This window comes from Corythoichthys intestinalis, chromosome 12 (genome assembly GCF_030265065.1).
Source record: "Corythoichthys intestinalis isolate RoL2023-P3 chromosome 12, ASM3026506v1, whole genome shotgun sequence".
Classification (NCBI taxonomy): Eukaryota; Metazoa; Chordata; class Actinopteri; order Syngnathiformes; family Syngnathidae; genus Corythoichthys; species Corythoichthys intestinalis.
Window position 1 is genome coordinate 2,134,763 of NC_080406.1, and position 15,300 is coordinate 2,150,062.

At 36.6% G+C, this 15,300-nt stretch overlaps 1 protein-coding gene and 1 long non-coding RNA gene across 25 annotated transcripts in view; one reads left to right on the forward strand and one right to left on the reverse strand.

Annotated features, from left to right (window-relative positions):
• Positions 1 to 15,300, forward strand: part of caska (calcium/calmodulin-dependent serine protein kinase a) — a 184,446-nt gene that overhangs the window by 23,046 nt on the left and 146,100 nt on the right. The gene's annotated exons all lie outside the window — the stretch shown is intronic.
• LOC130927002 (uncharacterized) lies at positions 1,816 to 5,021 on the reverse strand. Of its 4 annotated transcripts, none has more exons than XR_009066328.1 (9): positions 4,853 to 5,021; positions 4,233 to 4,331; positions 4,061 to 4,167; positions 2,772 to 2,832; positions 2,650 to 2,701; positions 2,385 to 2,453; positions 2,162 to 2,275; positions 2,009 to 2,078; positions 1,816 to 1,874 (listed from the first exon to the last, which is right to left on the reverse strand). It is a non-coding gene; the product is annotated as an uncharacterized LOC130927002 (long non-coding RNA). The 4 variants fall into 4 exon arrangements; XR_009066331.1 differs by having other exon boundaries at positions 2,654 to 2,701; positions 3,439 to 4,167; XR_009066329.1 differs by having other exon boundaries at positions 3,439 to 4,167.

The following is a 15,300-nucleotide window of genomic DNA, read 5'->3' on the forward strand; positions in this document are numbered from 1 at the left end:
TTAAAAGTAGTCCGAGCAAAACGTGATGCTTAGAGCTGTCAAAATAAACGATTACTCGAGGTGAATAAAATTACTCGGGTCAGTTTTTAAACTCGAGTTACTCGAGTATTCATTTCAGCTCTAGTTCATTCATTCGAACATTCGAAACCAAAGCATTCTCAGTAGTGCTGCAACGATTAATCGATTAACTCGAGTAATTCGGGATTGTTTTGAAAGTGTTTGCATTTGTTTTTATTGATTGGGTGGATACACTACCCTCGAGTGCACAGGTGTCAAACCGATTCCAGAAAGGGCCGAGTGGGTGCTGCATTTTGTTCCAACCGATAACGCGCCAGCACCTGACAAAGTTTAACGGATTACACATGTAAAAGATCTAATTGGTGAAAAGTTGTCCTCTTCATTGGTTGGAAAGCAAACCTGCACCCACTTGGCCCTTTCTGGAAGCGGTTTGACACCTGTGCTCTAGTGGCAACAGTGAATATGACGTAACTCATTTAACATGGCTAAATCCAGCTGCTCCCTGTTAAGACCAACATAAGGTATGTTTTTGTTTGCGCTTTTGGTTTATTTTAGGGCTGTCAAACGATTAAAATTTTTAATCGAGTTAATTACAGCTTAAAAATTAATTAATCGTAATTAATCGCAATTCAAACATCTATAAAATATGCCATATTTTTCCAAGAGAGTCTGGCTGCAGCCCGCCTCTCTCAGTACCCTGCGCCGCTCGTCTCAGTACCCATCCCGCAGACAGGAAGTGACGCAATATCGCAGCTCTCAGACCGGAAATGACAACATGAAACAGCGCTCGAGCTCCGAGCTTCCGGTTTTATCGTAATAGTTAGCGTCCATTCGAACGTAAATACTAGTTTACTTTCCTTTTCGCACGTCTTTTATTTTCGGTTTCAGCATCACTCATTATTATTTAAATAATAATTTATTTCCATGCTCCTTAAATTGATTTGGTGAAATCGGGAGATTAACTCTTTAAGCGCGGTCAGTTTGTTAAAGCCTGCTGATTTTACCAAAATGAAAAACACGGTTACAGTACATCAAAATTAAAATACACACTACTGCAATAAAGGTTTAATTGGTGACTGAGAGATCGCATGTGACCTATCACAGTGTGTACTTTAGTTTGTCAATTGTAAAATATACTCCAATTGAGAATTATTAGAAATTGCTGTCATCCTTACATTTTTATGAACGGACACATTAATATAGCTTCATTACAATTTAATGTATCAAAAACGTAATATTCTCTCAATGTTGCAACCAAACCAATTTTGTCTTTCATTTTGCTACTTAAATTCATTCATGTGGGTGAAGATCCTAATTAACTAATTGAGAAACTATATTAAACTTTCTGCTCCAGGAAAGGCACCTTTATTTCAAACAGAAATGACAAAATAGTTGTCATGTGTTAGTTGTTCTTTTCTTTTATCCCAGACAATAGTTGTAGGTTGTTTTAATTACCTGACATTTTTCGGCAAGCACTCCCGCCTTCATCACAGGTAATTAAAACTACCTACAACTAACATCTGGGATAAAAGAAAAAAAACAACTAATTTATAAGTGTAGAAAAATGAACTCAATACAACCAGTTCTAATATGGTAAACTTTATTTTTATTATTTTTTTATTATTATTGAGAGAATACCAGATATTTTCTTTGGTCAACAATCTCCTCAAAAAAGGTAAATCCATCTTCCAGATGGTTGAAACAGAACTTGAATGGCTCCAAGACATTGTAGATCGTGCTCATCCTCTTCCATCTGCAGGATGCTTGGGAACTCCTTCTGCATTGATCCCCCCCCCCCCCCCCCCCCAGCCCTGTCCGAGGCTTTTGTGCTGTCTTGCACAATCCTTTTACCAAAACTGTTCATTGGAAAAGAGAAAGAAAACAGCTATTTGAATATTACATAAGTAAAATAAAAATGATGCTTTGTTAATTTTATACTTGATTTTTCTTTTCAGGCATTGCATTAAACTAGATATATAAACAATCTTACCATTTTTTCCCGCCATATCTTTTTGGAGTGGGCCACCACTAACTTGAAGGAGCTGTGGTTGCACCTCTTCCTAAAAAAAAATCAGTGAATAAAGGGGGACATGTTCAAAAGTGCGTCAGAGTAATGGACACTAAAAAGTCTTTAAAAGCTGACCTCAGCAATTATATTCAAATTTCACTTCTGTAGCTGATAGACTGGTGGCACTTCACCCTGCAGTCATGCTTTTGCCTTATCTGTCCAATGGGCAAACTCTTTCCTGTGGCTCACCTAAGTTGAAAAAATACAAAAATAAGTATTCCACATTTTCCAACAAAGAATTAAGGTGCTGTGCACCTACTTTCCTATGAATGCCATATCAACAGTTTCAAAGACTTACCATGCACCCAAGTTTGAAATTGTCCACTAGCAATAGACACCACCACTTCCTCAGAGTTGGCATATCAGTCTAACAAAAATTAAAAACAAGTGTAAATAAAGAATAACGACAAGGATATTTTGTAGCCCAATTTGAATGATTCGGTGAACTTCATTTTACAATGGTTAAACTCAAAGAGAGCATCCAGAACAGTGCAAAGAGCATACTACAAATGGATAAATGAATACAAATATAACAGAGGACAAAATTGGACAGTTAAACTCACCTACCAACATGAAGATGCCACAGTCCTTCCCCTATGGCTGTCCCGAAAAACCCTAACGTAAGAATTTAACCGAGTCACTTCCTTCAAGTTTTGAATCAATGAATACACACTTTTACAAATACCTCTATTTCACTTCCAATCCTCTCTTTCCATGTCCCCCTGTTGATTGACTGTCAACGTTTTCTGCAATTGAAAATATAGGTTTATATTAAATACAGTAGTTAAACAATTACAAACGTGTTTCCATGCATAAGAACACCAACTAGTCAGGTTTAAATGATTCATGCAAACAAAACAAGGGCGTAGGTTTGCATAGGGACAGTAGGGACATAACACGACCAACTTTTCAGGATGCTAAAGTTGTCCCCACCAACTTTTGAGCAACCTTATTTGCATTATATTCGTCCCTACCAATGTTGAGACCGGGCCAATGCCCTTGAAACAAAACATTCGCAATTTTAGAGTGGCATTTTAGAATTTTGCTTCAAATGATTGGATGAATCATCCGGAGTGCAATTCTGCTTTAATTGAAGGGGCAAAATAAAAGGATCGACTGGAACATACCTTCAAAACCAAACAAGGCTATTCTGGATCATCATGGAAACGCCATGCCAATATGAATGGTTACTGAATTTCATTAGAGATAACAATAGTTCTCTGATCTCAAGATTGGATCTGTTTTTCTTCCCACAAATAATTGGAATTTGGATCATTTAATTTGTTATGATTTGACTGTTCTTTGAAAATGAACCAATGCTCCAAGTTGTAGTTGTTACTAATCAGCCTTACAGGCAGATGCATGTGTGGGTCACATCCTGTAGGCTTTCACCATGTTGCAACAACATAGGGGTCAGCCACAAATATGGTCCTTCCCTGAAAAATACATAATCTATACACACGGACATATGTTATATAAATACAAACGTACGCAGACACCTACATGAGCCCATACAAGCATTCTGTAGGCTACATAGTTAAAATAATACCCTACACACGCCAAAAAAATACTTTTTTATACCTTTGAATGAGCTACTTGTTAGACAAGTTATAAATATGCATTTCATATCTGCAAAAAAACAAAAACAAAAAGTTACATTTTACTTAATTGTACAAGTGACATTATGTTCTTTAGAGAAACTAAATCCTCAAAATTCACAGTTGATTCCATTTCATTGTTCAGGCCAACGTTCCAAAAGTCAGCACGTGTCAATCAAACTTTCTTTTTTTAGACAATCAACACCATTTCTGGCCTCTTTATATTCAAGATTTGCATAAGCTAATGAGAATGTTGATTGGTTAAATAAACAAAGAGTAAATAATCAATTATGTCCAATTGTTAACTAATATAAGGAATAATAAGCCTATCCAGATTTCCACTGAGCACAACATTTGTCTCAGACATAAAACATACCAGCCGTTCCTGGGCAGGATGAGTTTGAACCGTCCATGAAGCTCGGCATGGTCTTATATTGTCACCATTGGTCCTGTCTGCACAGTGGGTTTTACAGTGTTCGATGTCTATCAAAAAAAAAGTATTCAGCACAGTCCAAAATCTAAAGTACATTAATATTTATGCTACTTACTTCCATTTGGATCTGTGTGACATCCTTGTATCTGCATGGGAAGACTACCATTTGGGGGTCGTGATTTAGTTTCTTCCCAATGGGGTGGTGATCTTGCAGCTAGTAAAAAAAAAACAAAATATTGAAAAAATATATAGCTAAGCAGAGTAACAATATCAAGAAAAAATTACAACCTTGTCCTATTTGGATCATGTGACAACATTCAAACTACAAAGGACCAGACAAAACAAATGAAGGCAAAACAACAATACCATACAACAACAAAAACAGCGAGCTGCGAATTGCAGGCATGTACATAATGAAAAATAAGAGTGCAATATAATGAAAACTACACAAAGAAGACTGTTCATTGTGAAAAAAAAATGTAAAAAGCATTAGCAGCATTAGCGAATTCGCTGCTGAATTCATCAGTACGTATTAAACAATATAAGTAGAGCAAAGTCACATGCAGTTAGTAAAGGAAGACATTATTTAAATTACATTAAGAATACTAGATATAAGTACGGTCTTTTCAACTCAGAATAAACACTTCATATTTTCACCGCAAGTCTTGTTTAACTATTTAACATTTTTAAACATGCATACGCTTTTAAAAACTTTTTTTCAGTGCGGCCACTTACCGTGTTTTTTTCGCGAGAGGTGAAATAACGTAACTTGTTTTCGTCGCAAGGGTTGACGACATTTCCGGTCTGAGGGGACTGAGAGCTGCGGTGTTGCGTCATTTCCTGTCTGCGGGATGGGTACTGAGAAGAGCGGCGCAGGGTACTGAGAGAGGCGGGCTGCAGCCAGACTCCTCTCTATTTTTCTGTAAATTATTGTTGGAATGGAAAGATAAGACACAAGACGGATACAACATACGGTACATAAGTACTGTATTTGTTTATTATAACAATAAATCAACAAGAAGGCAATAACATTATTAACATTCTGTTAAAGCGATCCATGGATAGAAAGACTTGTAGTTCTTAAAAGCTAAATGTTCGTACAAGCTATAGAAATTTTATAGTGAAACCCCTCATAATGTTTTCGTTTTAATAAAATTTGTATAATTTTCAATTAAAAAAATAAACTACTAGCCCGTCATTGTTGTCATTAATTACACAATGCTCATGGGTGCTGAAGCACATAAAATCAGTCGCACCCAAGCGCCAGCAGAGGGCGGCCAAACTCCAAAAAACACAAGTAACAAGTAGACTTTGCACTATACTGTCATTTTAATCTGCTTGAGCGGGGCATGTGCCTTAATTGCGTCAAATATTTTAATGTGATTAATTTTAAAAATTAATTACCGCCCGTTAACGCGATAATTTTGACAGCCCTAGTTTATTTATGCATTCGTTATGTAGTTTAGAAGTATATTTAGCAGTTTTTTTTTTTGTTTTTTTTTTGTGAGAATGTGTTTGAACGATTTGTTAGGAGGAGGTTGTAAAAAATGGTTAGTCATAGACTTTGTTTTTTTTTAAATTCTTGTGAATAAATACTTAAATCCCTGAATTCTTTATAGATATGGACGCAAAACAGTCTCGATTCTTGGTTAAAAGCAAAAACCGTGCAGTTAGCACTCATTCACTCCCAGCCATTTTCACCGGAGCAAGGCCCTTCGCTCCCGGCCGTTTTACTGGATTTTGACTGATTTTGCAAGGCCCACAGAAAATTCTGTTCTATTGCTATATAAACATGGAACCCACCAAAAGAAACATTACTATCTTCTTTCGGCAGAAAAACAAGTAAATTCATATCTTTTTCCATTCTTTAGAAATCGGCATTACAAAATAGCTTAGTTTGAGCAATTTTCCAATTTCTGATGAAAAAACAGAGAAATTGAGCTTTTTGTGAAAGCATACATTTCAAACATAACTTTGACTTTAACACAGCTATTTTTTGCTTTACTTACATCCCAAACATCTGGGTGTTTTCCTTTGACGAAATAACAGAAACAACAAGACAATAGAGCTTTTAATAGCAAAGCAACAATTTATTTACACATAACTAACTGAAAGATGACGCTATTGTGGCCGCGACAGCCGGTTAAACTTTTCCCTCATCGCCGCCTGTTTCAAAAAGATGAATTTTTTTTAGTCTCATGTGACATTTATCCGATTAATCGTTTAATTAATTGGCCAAGTAATCGATTTTGAAAATAGTCGTTTGTTGCAGCCCTAATTATGAATATTTATTTAATGGATTTCAGTTTTTTTTTTTTTTTCAAACCCAATTATTTTGCCGTGAATTTAAACTTTCACGGTGACATCCGACATGCACGGAAATTCGAATTACGTCGCCAGCGTCGGAACCAGAGGTTGCGCTAGACTTTTTCGTTGTCTGTCATTTTGACTGACAGGGTCATAAAAATCCGGTCATAATCTATTTTTACCCGTCACTTAAATTTTTAAAATGATGATAATGACATTGTGGTGACCCTTTGTTTGGCATAATTCACCTTCCGTACTTGTGTGTCCATTTGGCCGAGCGCGTTAGCGGCTACGACACAGTCATGTGACAGAGACACTTAAGAGCCGCGCGCGTTCCAGCTTGAATACTGAGTTCACAGAGAGCAGCAGAGCTACAGCGGCCTAGTTGCCTTGACATTTTTCAGAGTAAGGTCATGCATCAAGAGCGACAATAGCTAATTAATATGCTCACTCGCCACCCTGTGGTCTGGGGTGTGAATTGCAACCTGTCAAAATGACAGGTGAACTTCAATTTTTTCCGTCACCGTTTTAAAAAATCGGTCAACGACGGAAAATATGCGGTTAACGCGACCCCTGGTCGGAACAGAACTCGTTCAATGACTCGAAGACTCCCTGTATGACTTAACTTAGTTAACACACTCACATAACCCCTCCCCCTCAAAAAACACACATGCACAGATGGCAGCTACCTTATGTGCTTTGTGTACATATGGTGCATTAGTGGGTTTTTGAGATGTTTGTTGGCCAAACATAGATGGTGTTTTTAAAAATATATGTAAGCGCAATAAAAACAAGGCATGCTGGTTTAATGAGTCTGACGAGTGTTACCGTGGTAACGTGCGAATCAGCTTTCGAGAGCATTAACACTGCAGGCTTAGGTTATGTTTAATCATGTGACGAGGAATGTTTTCACTCTGAAGAGGATCGCACAAGTAGAACACTTCTTCCCATCATTGACTCTTGTGTATGTAAGATCAGTTATTTCTTGTTGCGTCATTGTCCATGTCATACTTGTGTTCCTATGCCCCATACTAGCCAAGTTTCTGTTTTCTAGTAAGTTGATATTGATACCCAGTACCGCCACTTGCATTTGGGTCCACCCATACTTTGTTCCACGCGTGCTCGTCCCAGATCCCTGACAGTTGAATTCTCTACAGTAATACACTTGCTGGGTTGACTTTACCTATCATGACTATCATTCAATATTAGCATTTTCAAGCAGCTCGAAAGAGGCTTTTATTTCTATACAGACCTGGTGGGGTCACCATCATCTTTCACATAGTTTGCACAAAATTACAGCAACAGATAATCTGATATTAATCCCTGTGTGACTAACACCAGCGGTAGGTTGAGTAGTGATGGGGGAAAATATTACATTATGCCTTTGTGATGTATGATTGCTTCTGTGACATAGATTGTAACAACATCTATTGTTTTTCACCTTGTTCCCATAGTTAGGACTCGGAGACGCGCTTGAGTAGGGAATCTCACGAGATAACTTGTTTTGCACCATAGTACGCGCCTGAGTTCCATAGCTAAGAGGGAATCTCACGAGATAACTTGTTTTGCACCCATAATATTTACCATTTGTTGCATCTGTTGCAGCACAGCTCATTTGTCCCATGTGAAAAGTCCTTTTTCAAGGGGGCTGAACCAAAAGTAGCTTTAATGTTTGTCATTGCACGGGGCCGCGCCGCTCGGGGGCGGAAGTTGGCCTCTCCACCTCCGAGGGGTGCGTCCTTACAAAAGTGGACGTTTCCGGGCGACCCGTGAAGTCCGCTGGTGGATTAAGCGTACGGATTGCCCAGCTTTGTCCTTTTGCCGCTTTACTGGAGTGTTGCTGGCTTCCCACTCACTTGTTACGGTAAGTGATTTTCATTGCTAAAGGGACATTTTGTTTTGCTGTAACGGGAACGCGGGGATTCTGGGGTTGACAAACTCAAATCTAGCGTCATCGTTGACATTTGTTATACTTGTTTGTGATACTTGTTTGCTTGCTCTTGTGGGATTGCCTCATTTATTCTGCATTTTCTAATCAATAAACTTTGTCTATTGAGCAAAAGTGTACCTGTTACTGATTCACCGCGAACCTGGAAATTTCGGAAAACAAGTAGGCCAAAATTTTACTCAAGTAAGATTAGCGTTAATTCAAAATAATATTACTCAAGTAAGAGTAAAAGTAGTCATCCAAATGATGTACTCAAGTACAAGTAAAAAAGTATCCAGTGAAAAGAATACTCAAGTAATGAGTAACATTTTGGGTAACTGCTTATTTTTGTTCTATTTTATTTATTTATTTATTTTGGTGGTATTTGGTGGTTCGATGGTATATTTTTTTTCTCGGCACAAACTTATCTATGGGGGGAAACACAGACAAGACTAAAAAAGCAGTTTATGCTCTTGCACTTCTCTTTAAAAGAAACTGCTATATTTCAAGCCAAAACAACTGTTGTGTTTGATAGAACAACATGTCAGTATGCTGCAGTAGCAGATTCATGGCGCAATAAGCCCCCGAACTATTTTTAATTTGTCCGTTTTACCCTGAAAACCCAAGTTTACAGACGTCGCGCAACCGCTTTTGTTTCAACCCAGCCATAAAACGAAGGTAATAAATTTATCATTTAAAATGTCTGTCGTTTTCAGCTTAGAATCATTAATTGATGTCTCGTATTTTGTTTAAAAAAAAAAACGACTTTAAAAAAATTATTCACTTACGTATTTTAAACTTTTAAACAAATTATGCCACAATGAAAAAAATGGCGTCTGTAAAAAAGTCACGGATATCTAACTCATAACGATCGCTTAATTTTATTTTTTTTATTACTGTCGCATTTTCTCCGATATGTTAGATGATTAAATAATCGATCCAAACAAAGAAAAATTGAAAAAAAAGTTTAAAAGGGTAAATATATGAAAAAGAAAATCTCGACTACTCTATGATGTCTGCGATTTCTGCATCGCGACCCTTGTTATATTACCATGTTTCACCCGTAAAATCCCCCAAAAATTCACAGCCATTCACAGCTGTGTCTTGACACTCAGTGATACATGGTACATGGAGTTTTTGGATCGAAACAAGGTAAGTACGTGATAATATCTCGTTAAAGTCATGGCGTCTGTAATTCTGCTCTCACATGCTCTCACCTCCAAATAGGGTTTTGCTGTTTAAAAAACTTTTTTTTTTCAAAATGCCCTCCTGTTCAAAATTTTTCTTTCCCCAGAAAATTGAGATTTTAAGTTTTTCAATGATGTATCACACATGCATATCGGACAATTTTGAAAGTTAGCCAAATTGGGTGTCTCAGATCGGAACTTCAAGTCACCTGAGTGTTTTCCGCCCTATAGGAACTTTTGTTATAACAATACTGTACAACAACCCATTACATAACCACATTAAGCCAAATAAATAAAAAAACATTAAATTAAAGAGGAAAAAAAAACTCTAATGAAGCATTATTTGGCCAAAGAGCATGACTGCCCTGCCCTTTAGTGGGGAAAATAGTTCGTAGTTTGAATAGTGAATACTGTAGTTCCTTTACAGTTCCTATTATCAAATTAAAAGGATCATATGTCCGGTTTTCCGTGGTCAATCGGTGCCAAATAAAAACTGAGCGAGAGTTTTAAATTTGCGCTTTGGATTCATGTTGAGGGCAGCACTCTTTGTCAAATACTTCATTTGTTACGGTGCTTTAAAGGAGCGTGATTGAACAGGCTTTTGAATAATGCAAACACTGAACTTCATTGAAAATGCCGAAAGCATGTTTATTGAATTAGTCATGCAAAAATTTACTCAAGTACCAGTAAGAAAAGTATTCATTGAAAAGAACACTAAAGTGTAACATTGTCAGTAACTGCTGACAATGTCTGGATTTATGTAGAATAAAGACGAAAAATGTAACGACTCTATTGTAGCCTGAAGTAGTGGAGTAAGATTAGTGTTTCTTCTCAAATCTACTGTAGTAAAAGTAAAAAGTATTGTGTGGTACAACTACTCTAAGAAGTTCATTTTTCTCAAAAGGTTACTCAAGTAAATGTAACACGTTACTGCCCACCTCTGCTCATTAGTTGAGTATTCTTTTCACCAAATACTTTTTTTCCCTTGTGCTTGAGTACATTTTTTGAATGACCACTTCAGTAATATTATTTTGAAGTAACGCTACTCTTGCTTGGGTCAAATTTTTGGCTACTTTAGCCACTTCTGCTAATGAGTCAACAACAGTCCGACAAATAATATGCAAGACACTCTGTATTTGTTTGTAAGTACTGACACACACACATCAAACTCTCTGACTCCTTTGTGTCACTCCCACTCGTGTCCTTGGACAGCGTCTCTGTTCATTTGTTTCTCTCTGAGCTGTCATCAGCATAACTGCAGTGTTGATTCTGTAAAGGTTTTTGTTTTTTGCTAGCTTGTGGATAGCAACCGGTTCATAGGGTTCCATTAAGATCTCTTGAATAATAAACTGGGATTGGCTCCAGCACACCCACGACCCAAGTGAGAATCGCAGTACAGAGAATGACTAGAAGGTCTTAAAAGTGACTAAATACCTCCAGGGTCTGAATATAGTGCTAATTTCCATCTTCAGAATTCTCTGTCTGATGAGTTAGTGATTGTAAGTTAGATCTAATTTTTTTTCTGTATTTCTATTTATTTATCTCTATTTCTATATTTATTATTTTTACCGTATTGGCCCGAATATAAGACGGCCCTGATTATAAGACGATCCCGTTTTTCAAGTTTGAAAAAAGACTTTTTGAACACCAAATTAATTTTTATACAGAAAAAAATTACAGTACATCCGAAACAAATGATTATAACAATATATTTGAGAGAAAAAGCATGTTATTTTGCCTCATTCAAATCTTAATATTCGAACATTTAAATATGTAAACTAAAGTGTAATCACATTCGTAAATGAATGGCTTCTGGTTTTTGAAATGTAAATAAACCAATCTATTGTGATAAAACAACAAAACTGCGATAACTGTATTAACCGTCAAAGTGAAGTCTAACTGTAACTGTAGTCTTGAAACAAATCTGAATAAAGAAAAAACATTGCAAACTGGTTAAACTTGAGAGTAGCTGAGATCTGTCATGACAGAACATCGCGTCAATGATATCTGGCGCCATCTAGCGTAGTATAATAATAACCAACACGGCCCCTTGTTCAACACAAAACCGTCCAACCCCAACAAAACAAGTAGGAACTAATAGTCACATAGGAACTAAAGTTATACAACATAAAATATACAATATAAATGTATACTACATCACATTTGTAAAATATAAACACATAATGAAATAAATAATAGCCCATTTAAATAAAATAAATTGAAATGAGCTAAAACACCTGTCATTAAATAATAAGAATTATACATAGATCCTGCTTACACAATTAAATTTATTAATTTCTGTGTGGTGCTTTAACTTGAGAAAATCCACCAATAAAGCTTTTGAAAACCGTTCATAAGAAGAAAAAAAAAGATTCATTGAGGCATTTCATTTGTAAAATACATGTTAAAATCTTTTGTCATTGGGATGTCTTTTCTCTTTAGCACAGGACTGCTTTTTTCTTCTTTCTTTCAGAAAGAAAGCTGACCAATACGCGGGGTCTGAAAGGCAAATTATTGTTGGATTATCTTTAAATACCCGCTACTTTTTGAGCAGAATTCTAGCTTTGTATAGGATAATGTTCCTATTGTTCAAAGCACAAAAGTGTGTAATAAACAACTAGCACATTTATATTTTGCATTTTGTTTTTTTTTTTACTGTACCGAAAATGAACCGAACCGTGACCTCAAAACCGAGGTACGTACAGAACCGAGATTTTTGTGTACCGTTACACCCCTAATTTATACCATGGATATTATCTGAAATTGAGGCTTGTAGGTCCCACAGCATGGTAAGTGGGCATTTGCGTGTTTTTTCCAGCACCATTTTCTGCGTATGTTCCGGGACCTGTGCATGTCTCGTCATCCCTGCGCTGTCATATGTACTTTGCGTTCCGGCACCTTATGATTTACAAATTAAGCACTGCTTTTCGCTCATGTTTTTGAATGAATTTGTGTACACATTACCGTCTGCTATCATTTTAAAAGTCACTTGCTGTAGTATTTCATTGCACCTTTAACAGTTGATGAAGAACATTTTCTATAATTTTGATTCATATTCATCCGACACCGAGCGTTCCCTGCTTGTGTGCATTTTTGTGTGTCATATGGGCAGCTTGATTTAGAATACTAGTTTTCCCCCACCCTGCTCACCTCCTTGTGTGCTTTCGCCGCTTACAGTGTGGCACATGTGTCAGCCATCTGTCAGACAGACTGTCAACACAGCCATAATGTTAGCATGCTAAATGTAGCCACGCAGCCGGCCCTCACGCTCGTCAACGTATTCCTCGCCTTCTTGTCTTTCATCTGCTTTGTATTCGTTCACATCGCACCTCTGCGGGGTGTTGTCATAGGCAGCTGCACATTACCATTTCAGTGTGCAGATGCCAACTTGCAACCTGACACGCACGCACACGTATCGTTAAAATTAATGATTTAGAAGCCACATGCCCCGCTGCTGTCCCTGTCACAGCAACACACCCACACAAACTAGCTAACATCTAAGAACTGCTTTTCGCTCTTTGGCCACAGCTAAAAGCGAAGGCTGCAATTCATTTGACTGTTAGTGGCACTCTAAAACACCACTTGAAAATCATTTTCCAAAGTTCTCAAAAAAGAAAAACAGCCCTTTTTGAATAGGGATGGGTTCACAATTATCCACAATACGGCGATACAACTATTGGGTGATTCTCATGAAAGCTATGCATTACGGTAATTAAGGGAATTTACCAAAGCTAGCTTAAAATAGCAGAATCCTATGATGACTTGTCATTTTGTTCCACTCTTAATGATGGTGTTTTTCCTATAGTAGTCAGTCATATTTTTTTCATCAATGGTTTGAGCTCCCTAATATTTTATTTGAAACATGTATTATTACAGTTATCATAATATAACTAAGGATGTCAAACGATTAAAATTTTTAATCAAGTTAATCTCATCTTAAAAATGAATTAATCGTAATTAATCACAATTCAAACCATCTATGAAATATGCCATATTTTTCTGTGAATTATTGTTGGAATAAAAAGATAAGACAAAAGATGTATATATACATTCAACATACGGTACATAGGTAGTGTATTTGTTTATTATAACAATAAATCAACAAGATGGCATTAACATTATTATCATTCTGTTAAAGCGATCCATGGATAGAAAGACTTGTAGTTCTTAAAAGATAAATGTTAGTACAAGTTATAGAAATTTTATATTAAAACCCCTCTTAATGTTTTCGTTTTAATAAAATTTGTACAATTTTCAATCAAAAAATAAACTACTAGCCCGCCATTGTTGATGTCAATAATTACACAATGCTCATGGGTGCTTAAGCCCATAAAATCAGTCGCACCCAAGCGCCAGCAGAGGGCGACAAAACTCAAGTAAGAGTAATTTTAACGTCATTAATTAAAAAATTTAATTACCGCACGTTAACGCGATAATTTTGACAGCCCTAAATATAACTATTAACAATTAGGGCTGTCAAACGATTAAAATTTTTAATCGAGTTAGTTACAGCTTAAAAATTAATTAATCGTAATTCAAACCATCTCTAAAATATGCCATATTTTTCTGTAAATTATTGTTGGAATGGAAAGATCAGACACAAGACGGACATAAACATTCAACATCAGCACTGTATTTGTTTATTATAACAATAAATCCACAAGATGGCATTACCATTATTAACATTATTTCTGTTAAAGGGATCCACGGATAGAAAGACTTCTTAGTTCTTAAAAGATAATTTGAATTAAATTTTTAGTAATTTTAAATTAAAACCTCTCTTAATGTTTTCGGTTTAATAAAATTTGTAAAATGTTCTGTCAAAAAATAAAAGAATATAAAAGAAAAGAATATAATACTGAAAAAGAACGTCTCCTGCTCCACCCAAATGCATGATGGGAAGTTGGGCAACCATGACTGTCAATGGTGGCTGTAATGGTATATACAGTATATTCTGCGTTGTATTCAATTAGGCGTGTTAAGATAAAGATCGTCTTCTCCCCCCGCCCAAATGCATGATGGGATGTTGGGCAACTATGACTGCCAGCGGTGGCTGCAAATGGTATACAATATGTTTTGCGTTGTGTTCAACTCGGTCTGTTAAGAAAAAGAATGTCTCCTGCTCCGCCCAAATGCATGATGGGAAGTTGGGCAACCATGACTGTCAGTGGTGGCTGCAAATGGTATACAGTATGATCTGCATTGTATTCAATGAGGCGTGTTAAGAAAAAGAAGTTCTCCTGCTCCGCCCAAATGCATGTTGGCTTCAAAACGGCGTCATTGTAAACTGTTAATTGCGTCAAATATTTCAACGTGATTAATTTAAAAAATTATTTACCGCCCGTTAACGCGATACATTGGAAAGCCCTATTAACAATATCAAAAATGGCCAAGCAATCTTAGCTTGTCGCCATTTTTTGTCTGAAAAATGGGACCGTGAACACAGTGAAACAGTGAAAGCTGCATGCTTGGATACTAGATTTTATAATTAGGGCTGTCAAAATTATCGCGTTAACGCGCGGTAATTAATTTTTTTAATTAATCACGTTAAAATATTTGACGCAATTAACGCACATGTCCCGCTCAGAAAGTATTCTGCCTTTTGGTAAGTTTTACAGCAAGACATTTTGTGCTGTCCAACAGCGAACTCTTGTGGTCGCTTTGCGACATGGTTTATTGTTTTCTTTCCAGTTCATTATGGCTGCACGACGTCTCGGGCTGATAATGTTGTGCTTATATGATCCTTGGACAAGATTTGTCCG